General features: G+C 35.7%; 1 pseudogene; it reads left to right on the top strand.

The window, feature by feature from the left end:
- The first annotated feature begins 1430 nt into the window (after nucleotides 1-1430).
- Nucleotides 1431-13619, top strand: LOC129315491 (protein transport protein SEC31 homolog B-like; annotated as a pseudogene).
- Nucleotides 13620-14681: the final 1062 nt, after the last annotated feature.

Genomic DNA, 14681 nt, shown 5'->3' with positions numbered 1-14681 from the left:
ACTATGAGTCAATTAGGTTCCTTAACTTTAAAGATTCTTTTCCCTTATCACCTTGCTATTTTCTCATAGTTAATTGATTATTAGTGGACCTCACATTACATTTTTAATACTTTTTTATTATACAATATCTGAGTTGAGTGTGTCCATTGACCCTTTGAAAAAAGTTGAGAAGCAAAAATAATCCTTAACTAGATAAAAAATATTAAAAAAAATGAGACCTACTGATGACTAACGAATCTCAAATGTCTTTAACGTCATGGTGATGAAGGAGAAAATTTTTAACATTGAGGGATATAATTGACTTATATTTAAGTTCAAGGTCTTTGGTGACTCTTTGAGTAAAGTTGAGAGGTGAAAATAACTTTTAACCTTTGATTAAATTTCAAACTTGCAAACTTTTAATGATAAGAGACTAAAAAATGAAAATTCAATCAAGACCCAAGCATCCATCATGAAACAGGGTTATACTTAAAAAATATAAAACACAAGTTGCTTTTCTCATTATAATTAAAACAAAAGAAAAAAAAAAGGAAAACTAAGTAGGTTAGCCCCCCCCTTTTGGCAAGATGAGGTGAGCTGCCTTTAAATAAGTTAGAAAAATTCTAATCCTTGTGAATTGCCAAGCTAGCCGGGCTTAGCATTACCCCCCTCCCTCCAAAAAAAAAAATAAATAAATAAATAAAAAACTCCAAATATCAACCGTTAACTATAAATAATGGAGAAGGAAAGGATTGGTAATGCATGATAAATAGCCCCAGCAATCCCACAAGATAAGTGTGCTTTAGACTTTTAGTTAGCATGTGGCAATATTTTATATTAATTAATTATTTCTTAATGCATGTACCATAACTTTGATCAAGAGTTTTGGAATAAAGGTAGTATTTTATTAAACACGTTAATTTTGTACATTGAATAAAGTTTGACACAAGTTTATGTTATCCTTAACTTATAAATAATAACAACTGCTATTCATTTGATATGATTTACTGGTATACTAAAAAGGCATAAAAGTACAAATATAATTTATTGTTTTAAATTATTATTAATATTTTCAATTTTATTTTTATCGCAAAGTGATCAATTCTTGTAATCAGAAAATTGGGGAAGTGGAAATGAATGATGTAATTAACAAAACTCGGGGAAGTTGACAATTCAATCTCTTTCTGCAAATCCATCCATGAGCTTCCTTAATCACATTTGGACCAAAGAAATAACTTAAAAAAAAAAAATCCTTAATCGCATATTATGTCTTACACGGCAAGCTCTAATTGGACCATCTGCTCAAGGGGATAGGGTCTGGTGCGGCTTCTCTAATGTACACCTATTATACACCCGCCATGACAGTTGTCCATCGAGGACAAAATTACCCTTCCCTTTGTGTTCGTGATCCAAAAGCCTGAAGTTGTCTCTCCCACAAAGTGAAGAAATTAACTCAGAAAATGAGCTCGAACACGCTTCCATAACCCTCGTGAATGCAAACTTTGATATTGAATCACAGAAACGGAAGCGAAGAATAAGAAGGCGGAGGCAAGGAGGAGGAGGAGGAGGAAGAAGGGCGAAGCGTGACAGAGAGTGTTTTTTCGCACTCTCGCATAAACATTTCACAGATCAGATCGAAATCTTCCCAATTATTGTTTGGCAATTGTCCATCTCTGAGATCCAATTTTTCTTTTGCCGAGTGAACACTTGAATTTGTGTTTAGTTGGGGGAGATTAGGTCTTGCCAAATCCAATGGCGTGCATAAAAGGGGTGAATCGGTCGGCATGTGTGGCTCTGGCACCGGACGCGCCTTACATGGCGGCCGGAACCATGGCGGGGGCGGTTGATCTGTCATTCAGCTCCTCTGCCAATCTCGAAATATTTAAGCTTGATTTCCAGTCGGATGATCAGGAACTGCCTTTGGTCGTCGACTTTCCCAGCTCCGAGCGGTTCAATCGTCTGTCTTGGGGGAAGAACAGTCCTGCGTCTGAAGGTTTTGGTCTCGGCCTTATTGCTGGTGGACTGGTCGATGGGAACATTGACATCTGGAATCCTCTTACTCTGATCCGGTAATTGAGTTGGAGCCTTGTTTGGAATTGAATGTCTCGGCCTTAGCTTTAGAGCCTTGTTTCTGTGTCGGCCTTTTTGGAATTGAATGTCTTCAGTGTGTTTCTTTCTTTATTTTATTTTGGTTTAGTTTTTTAATGAGGGGACCTGCCGGAAGAGGTTCAACTAAGAGAATTTGAAACTTTGTTGGTTAGTTTGTTACTGGATGCACGCTGAATGGTTTCCAAGGATTATGAACTGATCAGTACTCGGCCTCTAGATGCATGGAGTAGATATTTATTAAAAGTTGAGAAATTCAGGAAATGGAACGGGATAAAGATATATTGGATAATATGCTCTTTATGCTAATTAAGTTCAACTCGAAAATTGGCAATTTTCATGTGTTGTGATGTTCTTCCGTGTTGTGAATTGATTTCTGAAGAATTACTTGATGTCACGTTATTTTCGGTTAGAATAGGAATTGTGTTTGATATTGCATTGCCGCTATTGGTATACAGCATATTATGCATTTTCTTTTGGCAATTCTTTCTAGTTTCTTGTGCTTTTGTGTTTGTTCATTGATTTTTCTTTTCAACGGTGCATGTTGAAAAAAATCTGTCATCTTCTCCAAGGGTAGGTTTGGTGGTCTTTTTGGTGAGAACATATGGAAGAAAAAGAGATGCAGATTAAAATTATAAACAATGATTTATTGTTGAAGTTTTGCGCCGTTGTTTGCAAATTATTCTAAATATGATTTGTTGTGAATTGAATGTTATTTGTTTTCCATTTTCCACTGAGCAAATATATGGATGGTTGTCTCTTTTTGGTTGATGCAAGTGAAAGTTGATTTTTATATTTTACGTCTATTAATTGATTAATTGATGCTAACTAAAAAATGATGTACTTTCAAATTATAATGTATTTTATGGTTGTCCTGAAATTAAAGGATAGCCATTAGCCTTTGGAAACTAAAGGGTGCAAAATCGCTATTTGGAGATTTTCTTTGATTTGATTTAAATTATTGATCCAATGATTAGTAAGCCTGAATGTTTGGGTTTTGTGATTTTTGGATTTGAAGGTTGTGCAAATTTTCTTCTGTCTTTCCAATCAACTTACTTTTTTGATGGATTTCTCAGTTCGGATGTGAATGAAAATGCTTCTGTTGCACACCTTGTAAGGCATAAAGGACCTGTAAGTTTTCTTTTCCTATTTTGAGTGAGCCTGCAGTTGCTAACTGCTCTTTCTCACCTAGAATACGAATTATTTTCCTGAAAAGTGAAAAAAATCTATCTCTGAATTTGATGTCTTAGGTTCGAGGTCTTGAATTTAATTCTATTGCACCAAATCTTCTTGCGTCTGGGGCTGATGATGGTGAAATTTGCATATGGGATTTGACCAATCCTTTGGAGCCCACCCATTTTCCGCCACTCAAGGTCAGAGTTCCTTCCTCTTAGTGCGTGCCTGTGAAATGCCAGCTTTTTATGTGATAAATCTGTGATCTATCTTTCAATGTCTGTCTTTTTTTGGGGAAAATATCAATCAAGGACTATGGAGCAAATTTATATCAGTAAAGGTTTACTTGTTAAAATTTGAATACATACTTGTTGTCGGATTAGTCTTTTATCAACAAATATTCATTCAAGTTTTAATAATAGTTCATTCAGGATTTTTTCCATTCATATTTTAACAACAACTGGTCCTTGACTGATATTAATTTTCTCCTGCGGTCCTTCATCGCTATTTTCCCCTTTTTTGGGGTAAAGCTTTTAGGATGTGTGACTTAGTTTTTATAATTATGGTGCAGGGTAGTGGATCTGCTAGCCAGGGGGAAATTTCATTCTTGTCGTGGAATAGTAAAGTCCAGCACATTTTAGCATCTACATCTTATAATGGGACTACTGGTGAGCAAGGATTATTGGAATTTTTAGACATTGTTCTCAACCATAAGTTGGTTAGAATCCTATTTGTTTTTTCTAATGTTCTAAATTTTTTTCAGTGGTTTGGGATCTAAAGAAGCAAAAGCCAGTGATAAGGTAAATTGATGGCTAATTATTGATTAACCATCTTTTGGTTTTTTTTTTTAATGGGAAAACAAAATTCTTGATAACCTGGTGTATCATATTTGATCTGACAGCTTTTCAGATTCAGTTACAAGACGGTGCTCAGTTTTACAGTGGCATCCTGATATTGCCACACAGCTCGTCGTTGCATCAGATGAAGATGCTTCTCCTATTTTGAGGGTATAGAATTCAGAGATGAAGTAACTATTTATTTGTTGACTGATAAGGTTTGACCATGTGAAAATATTCATGCAGCTTTGGGATATGAGGAACATAATGACACCGCTAAAGGAGTTTGTGGGACATAGTAGAGGTATCAGCAGCTGTCCTTGGTCAAGTTATTTATAATTCTTTGCAAATATTCCGTAGTCATCATTTCTTTGCTTCTTTCTCTATGCACACCAAACCATCAATGCTACACTCTCTTGGTTGCTTTTTTCCCTCTATCCTGCACTTGCACACACATGGAAAAAGCCAATAGGGAAATGAATGGGTGAGAGTTCTGAGCTGAAAAAACGGGTCTAGATAGATAGTTGAATTTTTAACTATAACTTCTCTTTCCATGATTTAATCTCTTGACAGGAAATGAATAAAACGGAGATGCATGCTGTTAGATATGCCTGGATAGTTGGTGAATTTTATTAGGCACTGTTTCTCTTGATGTGATTTTTAATTCTTGGCTTCTCTAACAGCAAAACAACTGAGAGAGTTATTAGCTGCTTCTGCTAAGTTAGGATTGGTAATTAGATTTTCATGATTGCATTCAAGATAGGATTGGGTTGCCTTTACTTTAGTAAGCTGATTAACTTGGCTGATTCGGGACTTGCTAATCTACTTAGATGAGTGATGTTTCTGTGTCAATTTTCACCTTTACTAGTTCCAGTAATATGTTTACCTTGAGTGCATCATCAAATCAACAGAGTAGCTTTTATTTGGTTTCTACAGGACAGACACGTTATTTATGGGTATCCGATTTTTTTTTTTTAATTTCTAGATCCTTGTGCTCTCTTAATTTCGTACAAAATGATGGCCATGTGATCCAAAGATGGAGATGAAGAGAGAGGGTGAAATCGTCATAGTTCACTAATCCAAGGTGCATCCTGGAGTGGAACCTAACCTTTTTAAAATTTTTATTATTATTGAGGTGAAAGGAGATCGCTTGACAGGCCTTAGGATAGTTATGCCTCTCATGGGTAAATCTGGCCAAAAATTAAGGCATATTTGTTATTTGCTCAACCAACATCCTGAATTTATGGATAATCTGTTTAGGCACTGAGTCCTGTAGGAACCTTTGGGAAAATGACCCACCCCTAAATGGTCACTCATGAGATTGGAGAGCCAAAATGCACATAAATTTAATATTAGAGGACCATACTTCTTTTTCAGCGTAGGTTCATTGGGTTCTAAGATTTCATCATGCCCTGCGCCCCAGACAAGCTGGCTTTTTTCCCCCTAATGTTTAAGTTCTAACCCTATGCTACAATTTCTTTATTGGCATCGTCGCCTATGTTACACAATTGCAATCTGGATAATGGAAGGCTTTGCTGCCCCTTGACAGAAATGATCACGATAACCTCACCCTAGAGCTATCTTATTGGATTGGAGAGCCCAAGGTCCATATAAGTTCCACATTAGATTCCCATATTTGATATTTCCAATGTAGGGATCAATTTCTTGTAATTGCGTGTTAACAAAATCATTTTTTTTTTTTTTTGTGTTGCTGCAGAGTTGTCTGAGTGGATCCATTGTTTTTTAGTTTTTTCAAGCTGTGTAGTGATCTTGTTATATTTATTTTGATATTTTTCTCTTTACCCTGTTGCTTTGTTTCCTAGTGATATTTTCACAAGTTTAAAATATTGTGATGATGTCTTGTTCTGGTTCAAAGTTATAGTTACAATGTTAGATGGTCAAATGTCTGGTATTTTGTATATTTTATAGGCTGTGAATGATTCTTTGTAGTTAGTTAGTTTTGATTTTGCTGTGTGGCTTCTAGGTTCACCTTTTAGCATAGCTGACAAGACCATATTGGCTGAATTTTCTAATTAGGTGTAATTGCAATGTCATGGTGTCCCAATGATAGCTCTTACTTGCTTACCTGTGGCAAAGATAGTCGCACTATATGCTGGGACACTATTACTGGAGAGGTGGTGTTTGGTCCTTCTTCCCTAGTTCAAGTTTTTTTGACTGATTTTGCAAGTAACCATTGGATTTTATTCATTATTTACAGATTATTTGTTCAATAGTGACTGTCTATTTTTTTATTTTTATTGTTATTATTTTGGCAAAGATTGTTTGTGAATTGCCGGCTGGGACCAACTGGAATTTTGACGTTCACTGGTATCCTAAGATACCTGGCGTGATATCAGCATCTTCCTTTGATGGAAAAATTGGCATCTATAATATTGAGGTACATGCTTGTGTTTCTTTTGGTTTATTCATATTAGTTTTGCTTTGCTAGTGAGAAGTATGATTGAACTATGAAGTTATTTTGGGATGGGATGAGGTAACATGGAAATTGAATAACTATAAGTGGATGCCTGCATCTTACATACTCTATTTTTCATTGATCACTAAGTAAGTCGTGATGTGCTAAAAGCAGTATCTTATGTGTGTATGGGTAAAAATGTTTTTTTCCCTTTTTTATTCCTTTGCTAATTTTTATAAGAAATGTATTAATATTTTTATTGATAAAATTGTGTATCAAAGATTAACTGTGTTCCTTGTTCGGTGTGTCATTCTGTCATTTTTCTCCATCTTAATTCTTCATAACTTCAGGACTTTTAGAAGTGGTATGAGATTTTGAGTATTATTTGAATAGATAATGTGAACATGAATTGATTAGAAAGTCACAAATAACATTTTATAAAATTCTTAGCTTGCCCTCTCAATTTCTTTATCTTTTCGTTCAATCACATTAAAAATTTCTTTATGCAAGCATCATCCAATTATTGACCTGTTGACCGTAAAGTAGCTAGTCATTTTGATTAGCCTATTGCTCATTGAAAGTGTTGCTTTCCACAAATCAGCATAGCCTAATTGGGTTTATTCATAGTATTTTGTATGATCTGATCTTTCTTTTTATTTATATATTTATTTTATCCCAAATAGAGAAGTCAAGTCTTTTCTTTAGTGTTCATGCATGCATATATATATGAATGAAGCAATTGACTGAGCTCATTCCTAATAGCAACATATGATTTAGGTCAGATTAATAGCTAAAATTAAAAATAAAAGCCCTATTTTTTAATTTCTTTTTTGCATTATAGGTATAATCTCATTTTTCTGATTTCCTTCCTGGATATCCCTTTACCGGTTATATTACTAATTATGTAATTGTTTCCAGGGTTGCAGTAGATATGGTGTTGGGGAGAATGATTTTGGTGCAGGTGAGGCTTTCATCTCTCACTTCTATGGACCAAACTATTTGCTTTTATATGTATTTGTTTACAGTTATCTGCATTAGACATGCTCAAGTTTTTTATATGCAGCATTTTATTTTTGTGATTTCTGGGGTTGGGGAGGATTATGCAAGTCAAGTCGTCACTTCCATTTAGTTTATCTCAGATTTTGACTCAAGGATATCTTTGTGAATGCTACGTTTCTGTGCAGCACCTCTGAGAGCTCCAAAATGGTATAAACGTCCTGTTGGAGTCTCATTTGGCTTTGGGGGCAAGCTTGTATCATTTCATTCCAAGCCATCTACTGCAGGTGCATCAGTTGGGGCTTCAGAGGTGAAATATTAGTACTGTGACGTCCTTGTATTTGTTCTGCTTACCTGTTAAACTGTCAGTTGACTTTATCTTATATGTAATGCTCCAGTTACTTGTGCACAACTTGACCGCTGAAGACAGTCTTGTGAGTAGGTCATCTGAATTTGAAGCTGCCATACAAAATGGGGAAAGAACTTTATTAAGGGCTTTATGTGATAAAAAATATCAGGAATCGGAGTATGTTTTTTCCATGAAGAGTCGCATTCTTTCACATTGTTTGGTTTTGATGCATAGCTTAATCTGCCATTGCATCTGTTCATTTTGCCAGATCTGAGGAGGAAAAGGAAACCTGGGGCTTTTTAAAGGTTATGTTCGAAGATGATGGGACTGCACGAACAAAACTGCTCACGCACCTTGGTTTCAGTGTACCTAGTGAAGGAAAAGACACAGTTGCAGATGGTCTTACACAAGAAGTAAATGGCCCAGGACTTGAGGACGCATCTGTTGATAAAGTAGGACTTGAGGTGGCCAATGAACTCACTGTTTTCCCTTCTGATAACGGGGAAGATTTCTTTAACAATCTTCCTAGCCCCAAAACTGATACACCAGTATCTACTTCTGTTGGCAACTTCAATGTGGAAGATGCCAATGGTTTAGATAAAATCCAAGAAGAGTTTGAAATGGAGGAGAGTGCTGACTCTTCATTTGATGACAGTGTTCAACGTGCTCTAGTTCTTGGAGACTACAAGGGGGCAGCCGCACAATGCATATCTGCAAATAAGTGGGCTGATGCTTTAGTCATTGCTCATGTTGGCAGTGCTTCCTTATGGGAAAGTACACGGGATCAATACCTTAAGCTAACCCGATCCCCATACTTAAAGGTCGCTGCTAATTAAATCATATATTCCATAGATTATTTATCTGATTCATATTAGCTCTGTCCTTAAACTTACCACTTATCTGTTGTTTTTGGGTTATTTCCATTTTCAGATTGTATCAGCAATGGTGAGCAATGACCTATTGAGCCTTGTGAACTCTAGGCCACTGAAATTCTGGAAGGAAACTCTTGCTCTTCTTTGCAGTGTAGGTCCCTTTGCTCTTTGTCTGATCTTGTTTTTAATTTTTAGCAAGCATTAATTGCATTTTTAATGTATTAATGTTCATTACATCATTTTTAAATTGATCAAAGAAAACCTGGTTTATATTGTAACTGTGGAACCTGGTTTTCTGTTGCTAGATGAGGACCCTTGCTCTCTACTTTTGGCTTACCATCAGCTTAAATTCTCAACTTGGAATTTCATAATAGTTTACAAATATCATTAAGAAATTAAGTACAAGATATAAGACCTATTGATCCAGGAATTAATTTATCTGTTGCATAAACTGATGTCCTTTGGTGATGAATTTCTAACAGTTTGCACAGAGAGATGAGTGGACAATGCTTTGTGACGCACTTGCTTCAAAACTCATGATGGCTGGCAATACATTAGCTGCAACACTCTGTTTTATATGTGCTGGAAATATTGACAAAACAGTTGAAATTTGGTCAAGGAGACTGCAGAGTGAGCATGAAGGAAAATCTTATGTTCAGCTTCTACAGGTAACGAGTGATTAAGTTCAAGTTTTTTTCCCCCAAAGGAACTACTGATATAGAACTCAGAATTATAAAGGCTGGATAGTGACAAAAAACCTTATATTTTAATAGGAGTTGATGGAAAAGACTATTGTTCTTGCTTTAGCAACTGGGCAAAAGAGGTTTAGTGCATCTCTGTGCAAGCTTGTTGAGAAATATGCTGAAATTTTAGCAAGTCAAGGGCTTTTAACTGCTGCAATGGAGTATCTGAAACTTTTAGGATCTGATGAACTTCCAACTGAACTTGTGATCTTGAAGGATAGAATTGCTCTTTATACAGAACCTGGTAAACTTTTTGGTAGTGCTGTTCTATTTTTCATGTCGATAATTAGAATGTGACATTTTAGCTGGTTTTATTGCTTGATGTGTATCTCAATTAATGGCATTCACATATCATTTATTGATTGAAATATGCTTCTGATTTTTTTTTCCCATGTAATAAAAGATGCAATATAAAATATGATGCCCGTAGGATAGCTTTATGCAAGTTGCCCCTTTACAGACTGCGTGATGGATAGACTCTTCCCTGGGTTATACATATAGACTTTTATTGTATAGGAAAAGGGTCCTTCTGTTATGTATACTACTATTTTTTTTTTTTTTAATGATGAAAGATCACAATATTATTCCAAAGTATAGCTGTCTATCTAGTGATTCTAGCACAAATTTAGCAGTTTCAATATATAGAATATTCGGTTTGATAGTGTTCCTTTTCTTGAAGAAGTTTCAATATTGCAGATGCTTCTAATACTTTGTAATTGATGTACAGCCAAGAAAACCATTAAATAAGCTCTGTTTAAGTCGGGGTTGGTGGAAGGTGTCTATATGTGATGTGATTGCTGGTTTGAGATATTTTACACGATGTTTAGGTTAAAATTGGTAATTTGGGCGAATCAGTCTTACTCTGGCCAACCCGAATAAGGCTGAAGTTTTGAAAAAAAGATCCATATAACCAAGCCAAGCAAGCAACAATAATTTGGATTTATTTGGGTCGGTCTGAATGCCTGAATTATTATAGACTTTTTATTTTATTTTTTTCAACTTCAATTTCTTCCTTTGAAAATTTAGATTTTTCAGGTAACACAACACTGCAACACACAACAAAACAAGCAAACAGACAAGGAAAATAACATCATGAACAACAAAGTTTGGGAGTTGGTCCAACCCCTAGGTCACAATCATTTGGAGTTGGTCCAAATAAAGTAAAAATAATGAGATAATAACAACAAAAGAGTAAAGGGATTGGGAAAGAGCAAGAGAAGCCCAAAGCTGGAGTGGACTTATGGAAGGATTGAATGTCTTTTTTATGAAAAAGAAAGTATGTTTGCTTATTGAGGAATTTTTTCTGGCCTACTCGGATTATCAAAAAAATTATCATTTCCCAAGCTTGGCCCTAAAATTTTTTGGGCTTAGTTGGGATGGCTCTAGTTTTAATGGTTAGTTTTCCACTCCCAATCATACAAGGACAGTCTTTTCCATAAGATAAAGTCTATAAGAATCATATATGCTATTTACCTTGTAGAACTGCAGATAACTTGGAAAAGTTTTTATTGGTGTAGCAAGGCAAGTTATTTTAATCTTTTTAAGTATTCTGGATTCTGAAGCTCTGGTTTTGTGCAATTGAAAATAATTGTAATCTTACTGTAATTGTGTTGGCTTTCCAGCTTGTATTTTGCCTTGTTTGTTTCAACATTTGGGACTAAAAATTAAGGGCCTCTACTTTTTCCTGTATTTTTCTTGAATTTGGCTGCAGAGTTAGACTTAAAGACTACTGCTTTTGAAAATTCTCAATCACAGAGCAGATCTTTTTATGGTGCTGATAGTTCTGCATATGGTGGAAATTATCAGGCATGTGTCTTTATTCCTCAACATTTTCTTATCGGCGAAAACATTATCTTGCTGCGATTTTTTTTTTTACTTTTTTATTTTATGTTTATTAGGAGTCAGCATCCGCACAAGTGCAGAAAGGCGTTCCTGGAACTGCATATAATGAAAACTATCAACAACAGTATGATCCTTCGTATGGAAGAGGGTATACAGTTCCTGCTCCATATCAGCAACCTCAGCAGTCTGATGTTCCCGCTCCATATCAGCAGCTCAACAACCTAATTTATTTGTGCCATCACAGACCCATCAGGTTCCTCAGGTACATGATTTTAGATATGGTTAGAAGGAACCGCAATAGCCCTCTGGATAATGTTTTAGATTTATTTGTCAAACCTCCAGTTTGTGTGATGATAAAGTAATAGTCAATCACTTGTAGTTTTGTGAAAAAGCAAATTACGCACCTCAGTGCCATTTATATGAAAATATATTATCTGCAATTCATAACAGATACTGCTGGATTTTGAACTGAGTGGTATGGTTTCTTCAAATGTATAATTTTTTCTTGAAACACCTAATCTTGGCCAGATTAGTTCTGAAATGTCAAAAGAGAATTATTTTCAGTTTGTGAATGTTGCCTAACAGAATAGGAACACATCACATTCGATTAGAAGTATATTCTGATTTTCCTTGTGAGCTATTTCTTCGCCAAATGGGTACTGAACTAAAACAAATTTGTATATCCAGCAGCATTGTTTTTTTACCAGTAGACTGCCTGTGCATTGTAATGGCCTTGTCTTGGACTCATATAGCTAGAGGTCTCTATTTTTATTTTGATGATATATTTTTCTATTGTTTTTCATTCCAAATTGTCTTCTTTCTTGTAGCCAAGCTTCTCTCCTGCTGCCGTTACACAGCCTCCTTTGAGATCTTTTGATCCTCAGACTCCTCCTACACTAAAAAATGCAGCGCAATATCAGCAACCCACTTTGGGTTCTCAGTTATATTCTGTCAGTTGATTTGTCTCTTTCTAATTTTCATGTCTTTCAATATCATCAAGTTATTGTGTTTGGCTACTAGAAGATTTAAACATGGCATTTCTGTGTTTCAGACACCTAGCAATCCACCTTTCCAACCTACAAGCCCTGTTCATGGCCAGAAATTACCGCATGTTGTGGCACCAACCCCAAATTCAAGGGGATTCATGCCAGTTTCTAATTCTGGTGTTGTCCAAAGACCTGGGATGGGACCAATGCAACCTATCAAGAATCCTCAGGCAGGGTCTGTACAACCAGCTACATCACCAGCAGCTCCTCCTCCCACATTGCAGACAGCAGATACTTCAAATGTTCCTGGTAAGTTGTTTACAGTTGTATTTGTTTTTCTGATGAAGCGGATAGTCGTCCTATGGTAACTTTGCAGCATTCCCATTTAGCTTTTGCGTTATTTGGCTATGTCTGGCAGTGCACCAAAAGCCTGTTGTCACAACATTGACAAGGCTTTTTAATGAGACATCAGAAGCACTGGGAGGTTCACGTGCAAATCCAGCTAAGAAGCGGGAGATTGAAGACAACTCAAAGAAACTTGGTGGGTTGTTTGCCAAATTGAACAGCGGGGACATCTCTAAAAATGCTTCTGATAAGCTGCTTCAGCTCTGTCAGGCATTAGACAATGGTGATTTTGGTACTGCCTTGCAAATTCAGGTAAAGCAATTGAAGATTGAAGTATTGACACAATTTTGTTAATGACACCAATCATATTTACATTCCAGCTGTCTTTGTTTTTCGTTGCAGGTGCTTCTTACTACTACGGAGTGGGATGAATGCCAATCCTGGTTAGGTTCACTCAAGCGAATGATCAAAACAAGGCAGAGTGTGAGACTAAGTTAAGAAGATGAAGATCCTCTCTGATTTTGGAAACTTTTATGGTATCAGCTTCTTACAGTGCTAACCATTTCATCAATGGACACAAGAGTCAAGACCACCTCTAGATTTTGCAGATGCAGGGTTTTCGTTCTTTGCTTTTCCACTATTTCTCACAATGCCTGCTGCTTTCACAACTATTTTATTGTTAAAAGCAGAAAGTAAAGTTAGCTTTTGGTACATGATCGGAAAAAGCTTTAGCATGTTGTTTTTCATCCATTTTGTGTAAACATGGCGGAGAGTCTTTTTTGGTTTGGCCCCTTTCAGAAATTCCTAGATGGTTTTTTCCCCCTCACACCCCTGTTGGGTTGCTGTAAGTTGTGTCAATGAAGGTGTCAATGTCACTTATAGATTGACGGTTTTCTTTTTAAATTTGTACTACCATAGCCATCTGATTATTATTGATTGACCCTCAAAGGATTGAATAATATAACCCCTGTTTCCATGTTTTTGTTTTCCTCTTGAGCTTTCCATGGTTGAGGAATGTTTAAAAGCTGGAGTGAAAATCTGTTTGCCGGTTCACGGTGCCCAAAAAGCCTAGACTGATTGAAAAGCTAGTTGGGTTTACAGTTTTAAGAGACGCTAGAAGGAAAATCTGCTTTTGGTGCTAGTGATCAGAGATTGAATACATAATTCAATTGTTAATTGAACAAACTGTTAAAGCAGGGGCACAGGAAAGTCGTCTTTTATGATGCCCTTCGCTGGATTTGCCGTTGCCGTTGACCTTTTGGTATTGTTTCAATTTGGAAAGCAACATCAAGTGTGTTACGAGGATTTGGATCTCTCTTTTCAAGTTGTGAATTTGTGAATTATTTGTGACACGATAAAAGAAAACTGAGTAAGAAAGAGACCAATTACCCTATATTATATGCTTATAATCTTTATGTCATTTTTTTTGGTGAAGGTATAAATTTAGTCATATATTCTTTTTCAAGGAGTATCTAGTTGCCTAAATTATTATATGGTATAAAATAAATCACAAATTTTAAAAAAATAAAGCATTCAGTAACTTGTTGTTAATTTTAGTTGATAGATGTTATGTGAGACTTACAATGACACGTGGCATGACACGTCAACATAGTAAAGGTATAAATTTAGTCACGAATTATTTTTTGAAAAACACTGGGTAGCTTCTATTATAAAAAAAGGGACCATTCAACAACTTCTCCTCAATTTTGATCAAACACCGTTTATTTTTATACTTACGAGGCTCAAAAGAATCAATCTCTGCATTTTTTTACCTTTGTTTTCAATCTCAACTTTAGAAGAAGAGATTTAAAGAGTTTTTATCTGAAGATATTCACAAAAACAACGCTAACAAAGTAGAAATAATTTGTGACTAAATTGAGCTAAAATCAAGTTTCTCCCATACATAGTAAAATTAATTTTCTATTTCATTGGTATCGTCTTTGTAAATGTCTTTGTATAAGAACTTTTTGAATTTTTTTTTCTTGAGCTGATACTGAAAACGAAGGTAAGAAGATTGGAGAGATTGATGCTTTGTGAG

The sequence above is a fragment of the Prosopis cineraria genome, unplaced genomic scaffold, assembly GCF_029017545.1.
Source record: "Prosopis cineraria cultivar Desert tree isolate PC_DT_omini unplaced genomic scaffold, ASM2901754v1 PC7, whole genome shotgun sequence".
NCBI classification, from domain to species: domain Eukaryota; kingdom Viridiplantae; phylum Streptophyta; class Magnoliopsida; order Fabales; family Fabaceae; genus Prosopis; species Prosopis cineraria.
The sequence above is the reverse complement of the archived record's forward strand: the minus strand, read 5'-3'. Positions and strand labels throughout refer to the sequence as shown.